The 13,224-nt window shown below is 41.3% G+C and overlaps 1 non-coding gene across 1 annotated transcript; it reads right to left on the reverse strand.

Annotated features, from left to right (window-relative positions):
- Positions 1-1,884: 1,884 nt before the first annotated feature.
- TRNAP-UGG (transfer RNA proline (anticodon UGG)) lies at positions 1,885-1,956 on the reverse strand. Its single transcript has one exon. It is a non-coding gene; the product is annotated as a tRNA-Pro (tRNA).
- Between the last annotated feature and the right edge of the window lie 11,268 nt (positions 1,957-13,224).

Here is a 13,224-nt window from a genome sequence, read left to right on the forward strand (position 1 = left end):
TGGTTAAGATAAACCTGGTTGGATGCAGTATCAAACTAAACTGATTTAAGTCTAACCAGTTTACAGAACTTCTGTCCCAGATCCCTTCCTGGTTCAAGTTAGTTCACAGTCCCCCAGTATTCTGGGATGCTTGACAGCCCTGGGCTGGGCTGTCTGTTCCAGCAGAGCAGGGTCTGCCCCACCCCTCTGCTCCCTTGCACAGTGCAGAGCACTCCTCTGGCTGGCTGAGGAGGGGGCTGTGGCTGGGGGACTCCATCTGTGCTCCTGGTCCTGGCTCTGGGGGGGCCAGTGCAAGCCCTGGTGCAGGGTTCCCCCACCCCCCAGCCAGCCCAGAGACTGGGTCCCCTATCTTCAGTCCAGAGACTGAGGAGGGGTCATGGCTGCAGGACTCCAGCTATGCTCCTGGTCCCAGGTGCCAGGGACAGAGCCAAACCCCAGTGTGGGCTTCTCCTGTCTCCGCTCCCCCATCAGCTGGCCTGGAGACAGAGGAGGGTTGATAGAGTCCAGCTCCACTCCCAGATCTGGGCAGGTGGACGAAATCCCCCATTTCAGGCTTCCCCTCCTCCCCACCCCACCCTATGCCAGGCTACTCCCATCTGGGGGTCCAGTGCCAAGCTGAAGGGGTGGGTTTTGCCCCCCACAAACTTTTACTCAGCTGACCCAAAGGCTGGGGTAGGGGTGTGCTTGGGGGAATCACACTGCTCCCAACTCTTTACAGTGACCAGTGGGCTGGGAGACATGATCTAATGAAGGGACAGGCAATTATTTTGCGTGGAGGGCCACTTACTGAGTTTTGGCAAGCTATTGAGGGCCACGTGATAGGCAGCCAGAGGCAGAACAATTTTAATTTTCAAAATATTTTAGGAGCCCTGCGAGCCAGACAGAATGGCCTGGTAGGCTGCATCCGGCCCCCGGACTTCATTTGCCCACCCCTAATCTAGTGCCCTCCCAGGTACTGGTATGGGCCACTGGCAGGGGTCTGGCTGCCTTTGCTGTTTGAAAAGTGAACGTTAGTTCACTTGTTTATTGGTTCAATCTATACAGGTTAGAGAAACCTGCAAAGATTGAATCATTTCAGCCTTGGGTTTTTTGACTGTCTGTATTTAGCCTTAGGATTCCCCATCTATGAAATAATCATTTAAAAAGTATTTACTCTTCATCAAGGGAAGTGTGATACAATATTTCTGCCATTTGCAGAGACTAGCCAAAATACAAAATGCCAGCCTCTTTCTAACTCTTCTTATTTTATGGCAAGATTAGCTGCTGGGATCTTTCAGCTACCTCTAATTTTCCCAAAAATCCTTTTGGACACCTTGTCCAGAAATAAGCCAGTTTAGATTTGAGCCTTTTCAAAGGAAAAGAAAGCATTTTCTTCTGAAACTTAAGATATTCTATTACTTAAATTATTCAGTTACACAGACTTTGACCTCCAGTGCAGGTTGAGAAAGTATGACGCACTGTTTCATAGATACTAGGGTCAGAAGGGACCTGAACAGATTGTCGAGTCCAAACTCCTGCATAGGCAGAAAAGAGTGGTGGGGTCAGATGACCCCAGCCAGATGCCTGTCCAGCCTTCTCTTAAACACCTCCAAGGTAGGGGAGAGCACCACCTCCTCGGAAGCCCATTCCAAATTTTGGCCACCCTTACCATGAAGAAGTTTTTCCTGATATCCAGCCTAAATCCGCTCTCTGTCGGTTTGTGACCATTGTTCCTTGTTACCCCAAGAGGCGCCTTGGTGAATAGAGCATCTCCGATCCTTTGATGTGTCCCCCTAATGAATTTGTAGGCAGCCACAAGATCACCTCTCAGCTTTCTCTTGCAGAGGTCCAGGGCCCTCAGTTTCTTTTCATAGGGCTTGTCCTGTAAGCCCCTAACCAAAATCTGGGCTTGTCTGGGATTTGAACCCAGGACCTCTCACACCCAAAGCGAGAATCATACCCCTAGACCAACAAGCCAGGTGCATATAACAGTCAGCTACTCCTGGCTGCTGGCACTGCAGAGGTTGTACTTGCTCCCTCACCTTTGCACATCTCTGTTCTGCAGAGATACTCAAGGTATACCTGGCTAGTGCAGGTCCTAGAAAAGTATTAATTGAGTTAAAAGACTTCTCAACAGGGCTAATCAGCCAGGGCAAATGGTTCCATTATTATGGCTATTCTGCTTCTAGTATCAAAGCCAGTTTGTTCAGACTTAGCTCAGATATCTCTCACAGTACTGCATTATCCAACTTCTCCCCCTAGGGAGAAGATGAAAGAATAAACAACATGTGCAGATGGTTCATGTATGACTGCAGGTGCTCAGAGGCTACAGTGATGAGCATGTGATAAGATCCCTTATTAGAAAAAAAGAGAATAGAATTGAGTCTACTTACCAGAATCTGTGTGACCGAGGTAAATGGAAAGAACACATAATTTTAAAACGCAAGTCCCTTAGCTATATACTCAGGGCCGGATGCTGAAACTTGAGATTCATCATCTACGTGGTCTTGCCAATTGCTCCAGGCCCATATGGTATTCCTAAGCCCACTAAGCATATCAGTGCAGGTGCTTCCCTCTTCTCAACTAGCATCAGGAACAGTAGTATGAGAATCTCCTTTCTGGCAACAGGTGCTAGCCTAGTACTAAATCCAATGGCCATAGCATCCTTGTTTTTTGGCAGCAAGGGTTCAGACCACATTTCTTCCACAATACTGGTTATCCATTCACTTTGTATGCTATAAGCTTCCCTTGCTCTCAGCAGGCTGTAGTTCTGTTCCTGCTCAGGCACACGCCCTCATCCCAGACCATCTGTATTACAACTTTGCAAAAATGGAGCCTGGCTGAACTGACGACACTTTTCCTCATGCTACAGGTCTTGAAATTAGCACTGCATTGGCATGAATGAGGCACTTTGTCCCTTTCAGAGCTATTGTTTCAAGCTGTCTGGAGGTATCTGGGTTGGTTACACCTGGTTCACATTGTTAGGATTTTCTTCACAAACATGAGTAAGCACTATAAACTTACTTTTTATTTTAAAGTAAAAACTGAACTTCTGGTGCAGCCACATGACTACAGTTGCTGGAGAACTAAGCACAGGACTTCAGGGTATGTCTAGTCCATATCCCAAGAGGCCATCCAGAGATACCCAAGCTGCTCTGAAGAAACTAGATAAGGTACCAGAGGAGATGTAACTTCATTAGTATGGCACTCTGCCAAACTAATCTGTCCTGCTGACAAGCAGATTATACTAGTTGTATTGGAGTTCTGCAGTAATACAGGTATGCTGCTCCCAGTGCCTAAGCCAGTTTGGGTATCATTGCACAGTCCACATCATGTCATGGTAGCCATACCTTTGGTGCCTATTACCTTAATCTAGCCCTGCATACACTGAAGGCTGTGGGAGAAGATGAAAAGTGGGTTTTTTTCCACCCCCCAGGTGACTTGGCTGCAGAATACTTTTGCTATTGTTTCAGTTCAGGTTTACATCTGAACATATGTGTAAGCAATAGATAGAGTCTGCCAGTTGCTGCTTTTAGCTCTTAATGCAACAGGACATAATTCATTTCAGTATTTGACAAACTGAGATCTTTAAACGAAATTGTTTTAGTTTCATATGATTGGAAGTGGCATTTATTTATTCTGAATGGTTTCATGTGCTTGATTTTTTTCTCTGCAGTTTAGCTCTGCTGGTTCCAATAAGCTTTCCAATGTAAAGAAATGACAGTGGGAAGCCGTGCATTAAATGATAAAGCAAAGACTGCTCCATTGTTCAGAAATGATGCACACCTTTTTTCTTTCCTTTCCATTCCTATTCTCCTTCTTTGCCCTATCTTTCAGGGTGTCACCATTTCTAAATTGTATTAGGCAAAGCTAAAATTAAGTGTATTGTTCTGATGGAATGTGTTAGTGACTGACGTTGATTGGTTCTTTGATCTACAGACTATTTCAGAAGTAGTTGTAGTTCTGGGTCTGCTAACCAGATGTCAAGGGGTCCCTGTGTCCCCAGATGCCATCAAGTTGAGTGTAAGGTCTTACAAGCTCAGCCAAAAAAATGGCAATGTGGTTCCCTTGTTTACTGTCTCTCAATGATTTCCAGATCATATGTGTTCCATTTACAAGTAAAAATATGTTTTTTGTTTTCCTGACTACCGACTTTATAAAGACAGCCTGGGCCCTAGGACTTGGGTTTGAGTTCTTTCCTTCTTGTGCATCCTCAAAAATTCTGCGAGCTGAACTATACTCCCATTACATCCATATGATTCCACTTTCTTCATTTATGTCTTTAATGAACAATGGAATAACTCTAAAGTGTTCAAAAGCATGAGACAAGCCACAAAACAAGCCATGAGATCAGCTTAAAAATCATTATGTTTTTAAGAAATAAATTTGAGGTTCGTTTTGCCTGACATTCCCGTTGTAAGCCTTGGTGGTATGTTTGGGTCAGTATTACAAGGTTTTCTCCACAACCATGAGGGCTAGAAACATTTTTTAATTAAATCTGCTATTCACTTGGCATTGAGAGCTGAGAAAAATATTAACATGGATTTAAAAAGTACCCACCATCCCATGCCTATTTAATGGTACACTAGAGTCCAACAAATTGCACGAATCTGTTGAAGTGAACTAGGCACTGAAGAGTTGAAAAATGGAAGATTGTAATCAGGGCAGTGGTTAAATACTTCCATAAGAAATGCTTCACCCTCAGAGAAATCCATGAGGATGCGGTAGCAACACTACAGGATGATGTCCATTCAGATGCCACAGATCAGCTTAAAATATTGGGCAGATCAGCTTAAAAGTGTGAGAACTAGCAATGGGAGTGAGCCAAGGTTAGGATGTCCCAGAGACATCATCACACCAAACCATCTTCACAATGCATGAGAAATAAGCAATCAGGCACATAGCTAAGGTTACGGTCATCAGCCTAGGACCGTGCATAAGCAGGAGAAGGGATTCAGAAAAATGGGTGCCTTGAATGTTGAGCATTGAATAGAAAAGAGTGCAACTTGACATTTCCAGCAATTTGGGGGAATCATGGGGGGGCTGCTAGTTTCAAACAAACCCAGCAAAATTTATGAGCAGAATTATAACTGAGACTAAGGCATTGATTCACTACTCTTGATCCCAAAACCAAACAACAGAGCACGTAGTGAAAGCACACACAGTGTTTGCCTCCAAAGAAATTGAAGATGGCATTATTCAAGAAGGTCACCACCATACTTTTTTGGCAAGGGAAGTGATCTCAACAGGCAAAATAATAAATACTGTTAAAATGCTGCACCTCTGAGAGGCCATCAAAAGTAAACATTATGGAAAGTTGAGTCTAGATCAGTGTATCACCCACACATCACAGATTGAAATGACCACAGTGCCCACTTTGAACTGCATACCCATTTGGCTTCTTTACTGGATCTGGCTCCCTCAAACTTCTGCCTATTCCTCAAGCTGGAAGATTGCTGTTGTAGAATGAGTTTAAGTGATGATAAATGATGCAATGTTAGCAGCTGGTGATGAGTTTCTGAACATGCAGAAGAAAGATTTCTACAAAACAGGCATAGACATGCTGCAGTTGACCAAGTGCATTAATGTTAAAGAGCTCTATAATGAAAAATGAATAGCTGAACACAAATTGTGTTACTTTCTTTGTCCTACTATTAGGTTGAAATGTTGTTGTAACTGTGATGGAAAAATGCAAGAAACAAGGGGTTTGTCTGATATCTTTTATTGGATCAATTTTATAGTCCAATAAAAGTTATCACCCAAATAAGCCTTGCTTTTACCGACTGTCCCACTAAACATTTCTCAACACCTTTTATCACCAGCTTCATGTTGTAACAAGTTCTGTTTAGTAAATAATTTTGTCATTGGTTTACAAATCGCACTATAACCTGAACTTCACCCAACTCTATCTATTCCATCTTTATAATGCTAAAAGGAGTGAAAAAGCCATGCAAAATTAATTTTTTGGATAAAGCCACATCTAGTGAGTAAGAAAGTGCCATTTTTCCAAGGCAACTTTTTCACAAATAGACTTTGAAACCCAGGGGAACCACACCCTCCTTTACCTCCCCGGTTCGGATGAAATTCTTTTCTACCTGGGAGAATTTTTACAATCTTTGAAATCTCCTCTGCCTGAAGAAGGGTGCTTGGACCTGAAAGCTTGCAAAGAAAGACATTTTTTTTTGCTACTACTTAGCTGTTCAAATAAAAAATATCATCTCTAACACAAGAGTTTTGTCTCCTTCTGCTTTTAAACTAAGACAGCTACAAGCTATACCCCCATTTTTCCATAATCACTTTTCAGAGTACAACTATACTATAAAATTCTCCTTCTAATTTCTCTGTATCTTCTCCATGCCAGTCTGTACCCTGAACCTGCCTTTGTGTTCCTGAGATCAAGCTGTGGTTCAAATCTAACTACTTAATTTCCAAATCCTTCCTTATTGCTTCTTTGTGTGTCATGTGATTACTGCTTCACCACCAAATGGATCACTGATGATGAATGTAGTATTAGTGTGCTTAGATGCTGTCCATCCACTATGTGAATTATGACAGCATTTCCATTAGACCTGGATATCAGATGAAAACCAGCAAATACCAGACAAGAATCCTTGCCAAAGGCTTTTGCATGGAGAACAATGCTGATTTTATATGGGTTCAACTCTCAGGGGGATACCAAATGGATATAGTAATAATGTGGTCATTTTCCTTTGAGCTGAATTGGAACTGAAGTATAAATCTTGTTGGGAAGAAATATTATAGCCAGGAGTCCAAACATGAACACTGAAACAGATCTCCAAAAAAGGAAATTTTGGAAGGAAGAAAATTTAGAAATAGTATCCATTGGTTTTGCTGTTAAAAATTAAAGAAACTATTCCCTTTTTTAAGCCCTTCAAACAGCAATCCAACACTTATTGTCATTTCTTGGAGGAATCCATATCATTATCATCACTTGGGCTAGAGGGACACGTTATTCCAGTGCTTATACACGGCAGTTAGAAATGGCTATTATAAAAAAAGTCTATGCCTTGAATTTTTAATTATTTTCTTATTAAAACCTTTGCTTGATCTTTCTTCAATCACTCAAAAGCTCTTCCAACTGTATTTTGCATAGATTCATATTGATAATAATCCCTGCTACACTTTGGGGCTCTCATTATTGCAGTCCAAAAGTGTTACTGCACAAAGTAGAGATGAACCTAAGCTCACATATAACTAGCTCACACAGGTATCAGTAGCAGAGTAGTTGTGGTCTGACAAAGGCTTCAGCACCTAGGACCTTCTCCGGGCTTCAGACAGATTTGTGCAGCCCATGCTGTTGCAGTCTAGCCAACTACTGGCCTGAGTTAGCCAGTTTAAAGGTAGCATAGAGATGTATATAGAGCAGTGGTTCTCTATCTTGTTAGACTCAAAGCAACTTTGCAAAATGTCAGTAGTTAGTTTTTCACTCATTTTTTACTAATAAAATGATTCTCCGGTTGCCAAGATGACAAATAGACCACAGCAAGTCAAAACACTTTTAATACTAGGGACTCCTATTTGAAATCTCTGGGTTTATCTTGTGAATCACATTTGCACACCTTACTGTGTTAACATTGTGTTAGCACTGTAAGCACCAGCCACATGCTTGAAAGGATCTCGAGGCACCCCAGGGTATTTTAGTCCCCTGGTTGAGAATTGCTGATTTACAAAAACAATAAACCCACCTCTGGACTTAAGCTTAGATATATATTTAGTGGGCTAGACTGGATTACAAGTGTAGGCCCCATTCCTACAAATACCTGTGTACTTGCCTAACTTTATGAAGATGAAAACCACTATCAACTTCATATTAAGTAAAGGCATGCAATAGGCCATAAAAAGTAAAAGTGGCTTACATGGTCAATTTTAAGAGTAAATATTTTAAGTTAAGAAGTTTCTTGCAAAGCCTGCAGTATGTATACAAAATAAAACACACAAAAATAAATGCAAATGTTATAGGCCAGACTGTCCGTTCACTCCCGGTATTCTTCGGTTTGAAAAGTTTCCATAATCTAGACTGGCAGAAGGCAAGGAGATACCTTAGAGACTGACTAGTTTATCCAGTAAGGAAACCAAAACTTTAGTGTGTGGATTATGTGACCAGCCAACTATCCTGAGTAGCAAATGGGCAAGCTGAACAGACTGCAAATACCACAAATACTGAAAAGTGTATTGTGAGTGTATCCATGAAATATTCATTAATAGAAAACAGCGCAATCAGAGAGTTAAGAAGAAGCAGGAAAAATAGAGTACTTCTTTATTAACTCACATTATCAGTGTGTGCTCTTTGTTTTATTTGTTTGCACTTGGCCCTGGTACAATAAAGCCTTTATCACTGTATGGCATCCTTACACGTTACTGGAATGAAGAAATAATAACAATAATTTGAAAAAGGACAGGTTCATCTGCATTTTTAAATAAAAACACAGTTTCCTTTTATTTAAAGAAATGGAATTTCCTTTTACCTTTTTCTGACAAACTCTAGAAACAAAGGTAGGTCACTATGCTGAAATACAATATAGTTTGTATATTCCAATATATTAAGAGTGTAACAGTAAATGTAGGTGCTATGAGACATGTAAAGGGAATCAAAAGGCTTGTGTTATAACAGGAAGGTAGAACTGAAAAAACCCAGAAATTCCATCAAAATAACAATATTAAGCCCTCTATTATCCAGGCTGGAACTAGAGCTGATTGGGAGAAACTTCCCTTGGTCCACAATAACTTGCAAGATTTCAACTTTTTTTCTTGTAAATTGGGATAGAATTTCAAATTCTAGGAAATGTTCATAACCAGAGACATGAAAAAAAATCAGATCAGAACAATGAAAAGTGATTTGCTTCACTGACCTTTTACATTTTGTCTTTTTCCTTTTTTTTTTTACTATACATTCATTAACGTTTCAAAAAGGAAAATCATCATAACAAGCCTAAAACAGAGCTCTTTCATTTCAAAAACATCTGATATATGGTCATGTTGGAAATGGCTGGAGTATGAAGCACCATTCTTCTACCAGAGAGCAGGTAAGGTTGCATTACATTGGAAGAAATTTTTGGATTCCTCTGATTTACAGGCCCTTGATTGTAAATCTGCCTTTGCTGGCCTTCCATCATTTGGTCTTTCCCAATTGTATTGCACACACTAAGAAAATCTAAGTCTTTGCTGAATCAAGGGTCCTATCTGTTCTCTGCTCTGTAAGAAATTACCTTGTCCATTCTAGCACTTATCTCAGGTACCTGTAAAGTATCTAAAGAATACTTACTTGTACCCTCAAAAAAGAAGCCTCACTCAATATTGGGTCCTTTGAAGCACATAGATTTGTTAACAATCCGTTGCAGAGCTGATATTAGAACCTGAGACCATTTTCCTGACAAATTAGTATTGGTATTGCTACCTGTGTCTTTCATTATCTGCTACTTGGAAATGGTTGTGCTAGTTCTGCTGAAACTTTCCAAACAAATTCAGCTTGAGGACACAAAAAGCATGAAGATCTTCAGCCTTAAATGCGTAATGATTCTGCTAGCATTAAAAAGGAGTCATAACTGACAACATTAGGCAACTTTAACTATCAGGTACAGCTAGCACTACCACATATAAAGACTATGCAGGAATGGACAAAAGCAAGGCCATATGCCCTGTCTGGGTATACTAAAATGGATCTTGTAGTATGTTCTATAGTTACCTGCACATCTTCTATAATTTTATTGGAGAAGTACAGGCTATTCAAACTATTTATTTTATCGAAACAGAAACCACAAGTACTATCTATCTCTAAGAGCTTAGAATACCTGAGCAGTGAGGAGTTTGTTATTTTGGATCAAATACCTTGACTTTAGCAAGGCTTTTGACAATCTCCCACAACACTGCTGTTAACAAGATAAGGACATACAGACTAGATGAATGTACTGTAACATGTACTTACTGGTTGGATCACCCTGTTCAACAAGCTGTACTCAATGATACAATGTATAATTGGAAAGAGGTGCCAAATGGGATTACCCAGGGATCTGTCTTGGGTCCAGTATTGTTTAACATCTTCATTAATGATATAGATGATGGGATTGAATGCACACTTAGCAAATCTGAAGGTAACAGCAAGTTGAGGGAAGTTTCAGACATTCTGGAGGGCAGAGTTAGGATCCAGAATGACCAGGATAGGTTGGAAAAATGGTCTGCAATCAATCAAATGAGAAGGCCAAGTGCTAAGTCCTGCACTTGGGACTGACTGGTTCACATATATTTTCAATGCAGGTACAAATTAAGTCCTAATTGAAAATTCAAAGGCAGCTGGATTCATTCTATGAATTTTAATGGGCTTTAGTTTAGGCATTAAATGAAAGGTAGCACTTGGTAGAAGTAGGTTTGAGCATTTAGTTTGATGATATTAACTTATTTTCATACACATATAATCTATAGCATAGCACACTTCCATATAAATATTAGTTCACTCCAATGAGCAAAGAAATGTCTCAAGGACTCATTTCCAGTCTCATTACCAATTGATACATAACTGCCCCTTTAAGAGCCAAACATCTAGGGGGAAACGCAACTAAAGTAATACAGTTATTGAAGTACATCCATGGATTACTTAATATTTTATTTAATTCAATTCATACTCACTCTGATGCAACTCTGCCTTTGAAAGTCAGCAATTAATCAAGCTGTTAGGGGGAAATTTTATAATGCTCAAAAGATTTTCACATTGTATTGTAACATTTAGTATTTTGCCAGATTTTGAAACCATAATTTTGAAGAGAACCTCAAAGCTCCACTGCGCATTATCAATTACCATGTCAGCTATCTCTCCTAGTACTGTCTGTAAACCACTGCTATTTGGAGCACACCCAACCTCCTGATAAAGCTATGAAATACTGCCTTGTCAGCATGGAGTTGGACTTTTTTCAATTATCTATTGAAAAGCAAGAGGCCCACATCCAACTCCCCCTTTAGTTAGCTAAGTAGCACTTACATGACCACTTACGTAAATTTTAGATCCTATGATCCTATATGCCTACAAGGCATATAATTTTTTGTAACTGCTATACAAAAGAGGAGTTGCCCATCCCCCAACCTTTTAAACCAATATCCTTCAGGTTAGTGCATAGTAGGAGATGCAGTTTCCAGGCTTCTCTCAAGCAGAGAGCCCTGAACCTACACTTCCCAGCAAAGTGCCTTAACTACCACGTGTCAAAGCAGGACATAGCCAGCCACGTCTGGGACCAGTCAAGGGCTGAAGCATCAACCCAGCTCAGGATGGTGAGCAGAATCTGGGGGACAAACTAGTTCAGGTAGCTGGGAAGTCAATCAGAGAGTGAAGTCCAAAAGCACGGTAAGTCAAAGATATAAGAAGAGTAGACAGGGAGCAAGATTTCCAATAAACTAAGTCATAAAGCCAGGAGATCAAGCCAAGAACAAAGTCTAGGAGCAAGCCAGAGGGAGCAGCAGAGTGGTCATGGGTCAGATAAAGCCCTATTGCCCACACAGTTTCTGTCCCTATATATGGGAGAGCTGACCTCAGCCAGCCATTCTAGTAACCAGGAAGAGGGTGGAAGGCTTCAGGCCAGTCTTGACTAGTCTGGGAAATCAGCTGTAGGTGTGGCAGACTCTGATGAGCAGCCAGGATGCAGCTCCAAGTTCAAAGTCATGTCCTATCATCACCCCCCAGCCCAGTGGTGGCCCCTGGGGACTGCTGATCTGGGGTGATCCGTGGGAACATTCTCAGCAGGTCAGGATGTTTTCTGCTGGTTCCCATGTGTAGTCTTTGGGCCTGTGTCCCTCCAAATTTACTCAGTAGTGCAATTTCTCCACTTTGAATCTAAAATCTCATGGACTAGGTACTCCTCCAGTCCCTGGATTGTTACTGTGGTGGTGGAGGTTGGGTACGGTGTGGGAAAGAATTGTGTATATGTGATCTGAGCAATGACATATGGAATATCAGGTGGATCTTCAGCATACAGGAGAGTTGTAGTTCAAAGGCTATCAGGTTAATCTGGCAAATGATGTGAAAGGGGCCAAAGAAGCAGTGGTCCAGCTTTCATGACCGCTGCTCCATGTGGAAGTATTGAGTTCACAAATATACTTTCTGTCCCACAGAATAGGCATGCACTGACTGGCAATGCTTACATACCTCTTTTGCCCTTCCTAGGTGTTGTTTTAATTCCTTCTCTGGACTTTATCAATGTGATTTACCTACTTCATAGTCATGGGCTTACCAAAATCTGTAGTAAGCTGGAGTACAACACATAGCTGACAAAGAGTAGTCTTTGTCCAGTCAAGGCATGTCTGGAGTTATTGTATGTGTGATCATTAGGAGTTAGAACCAGTTATTCTACTGAAAATTAAGCTAACAATGGATGTATTGTTCTAACATCTAACTGGTCCTCTCAGCCTGCCCATTTGTCTGGGGAGAGTAAACCAATGTGAGATGGGCATAGATTCCCAGTAGGCTCAGAGCTTTATACAAGAACTGGGAGATGAATTGGGACTCATGGTCTGATATGATACAATCTGGGAGGCTGTAGAGTCATATACCATGTGGTCCAATCACAGCTAGGAAAAGTCATTTGCTCATGGAAGGTCCATGCATGGAATAAAGTGAGCCATTTTGGTAAGCTGATCCATTACAGTGAGAATCATAAAGTAACTTTTCAAAACAGACGGGTCTATACTGAAGTCAAGGGACTTTGTGGAACATGGCTGAGACTACATACAGAGGGTCTGGAGGAATCCACAAGGCTTTCAAAGGGATTTCTTGGCAAAGGCCTGCACTGTCGTGTGTGGTTGTGGCCCCCAAAAGTAAGGGGAGGTGAACTGGAGAGTCTTTTTGGTTGCAGGGTGGCTTACTAGTAGGAAACCATGGCTTCAGTGAAGGACAGTTAGTCTAGCTAGGACCAGAGGTACCAAGATCCTATCCTGTGTAAATATGACCCCATCTTGGATGCAGTGTGGTTGTTGTGTGAAGATGGTCTTGTCTTCTGGGGATATTATTTGACTGGTGGCAGCACAAAGCAGGGGGGGCCAGTCAACCAGCAATATAGTGCCAATGAAGTTATGGGGCTTCAGAACATGATTGAGTTTGGATGACCCTTGAGACAAGTCTTTGTTATAATTGGCTTTCCAGGAGAGGGCATCTGCCTCTCTATTTCTAGACCCAGGCTGGTAAGTTACCTAAAAGCCAAATCAGGAAAAAAGTGGCCATCTCTGTTTCAGCATCTTAGCCTGTTG

Source organism: Crocodylus siamensis, chromosome 1 (assembly GCF_052110815.1).
Source record: "Crocodylus siamensis isolate JL-2025a chromosome 1, ASM5211081v1, whole genome shotgun sequence".
Taxonomy (NCBI): Eukaryota; Metazoa; Chordata; order Crocodylia; family Crocodylidae; genus Crocodylus; species Crocodylus siamensis.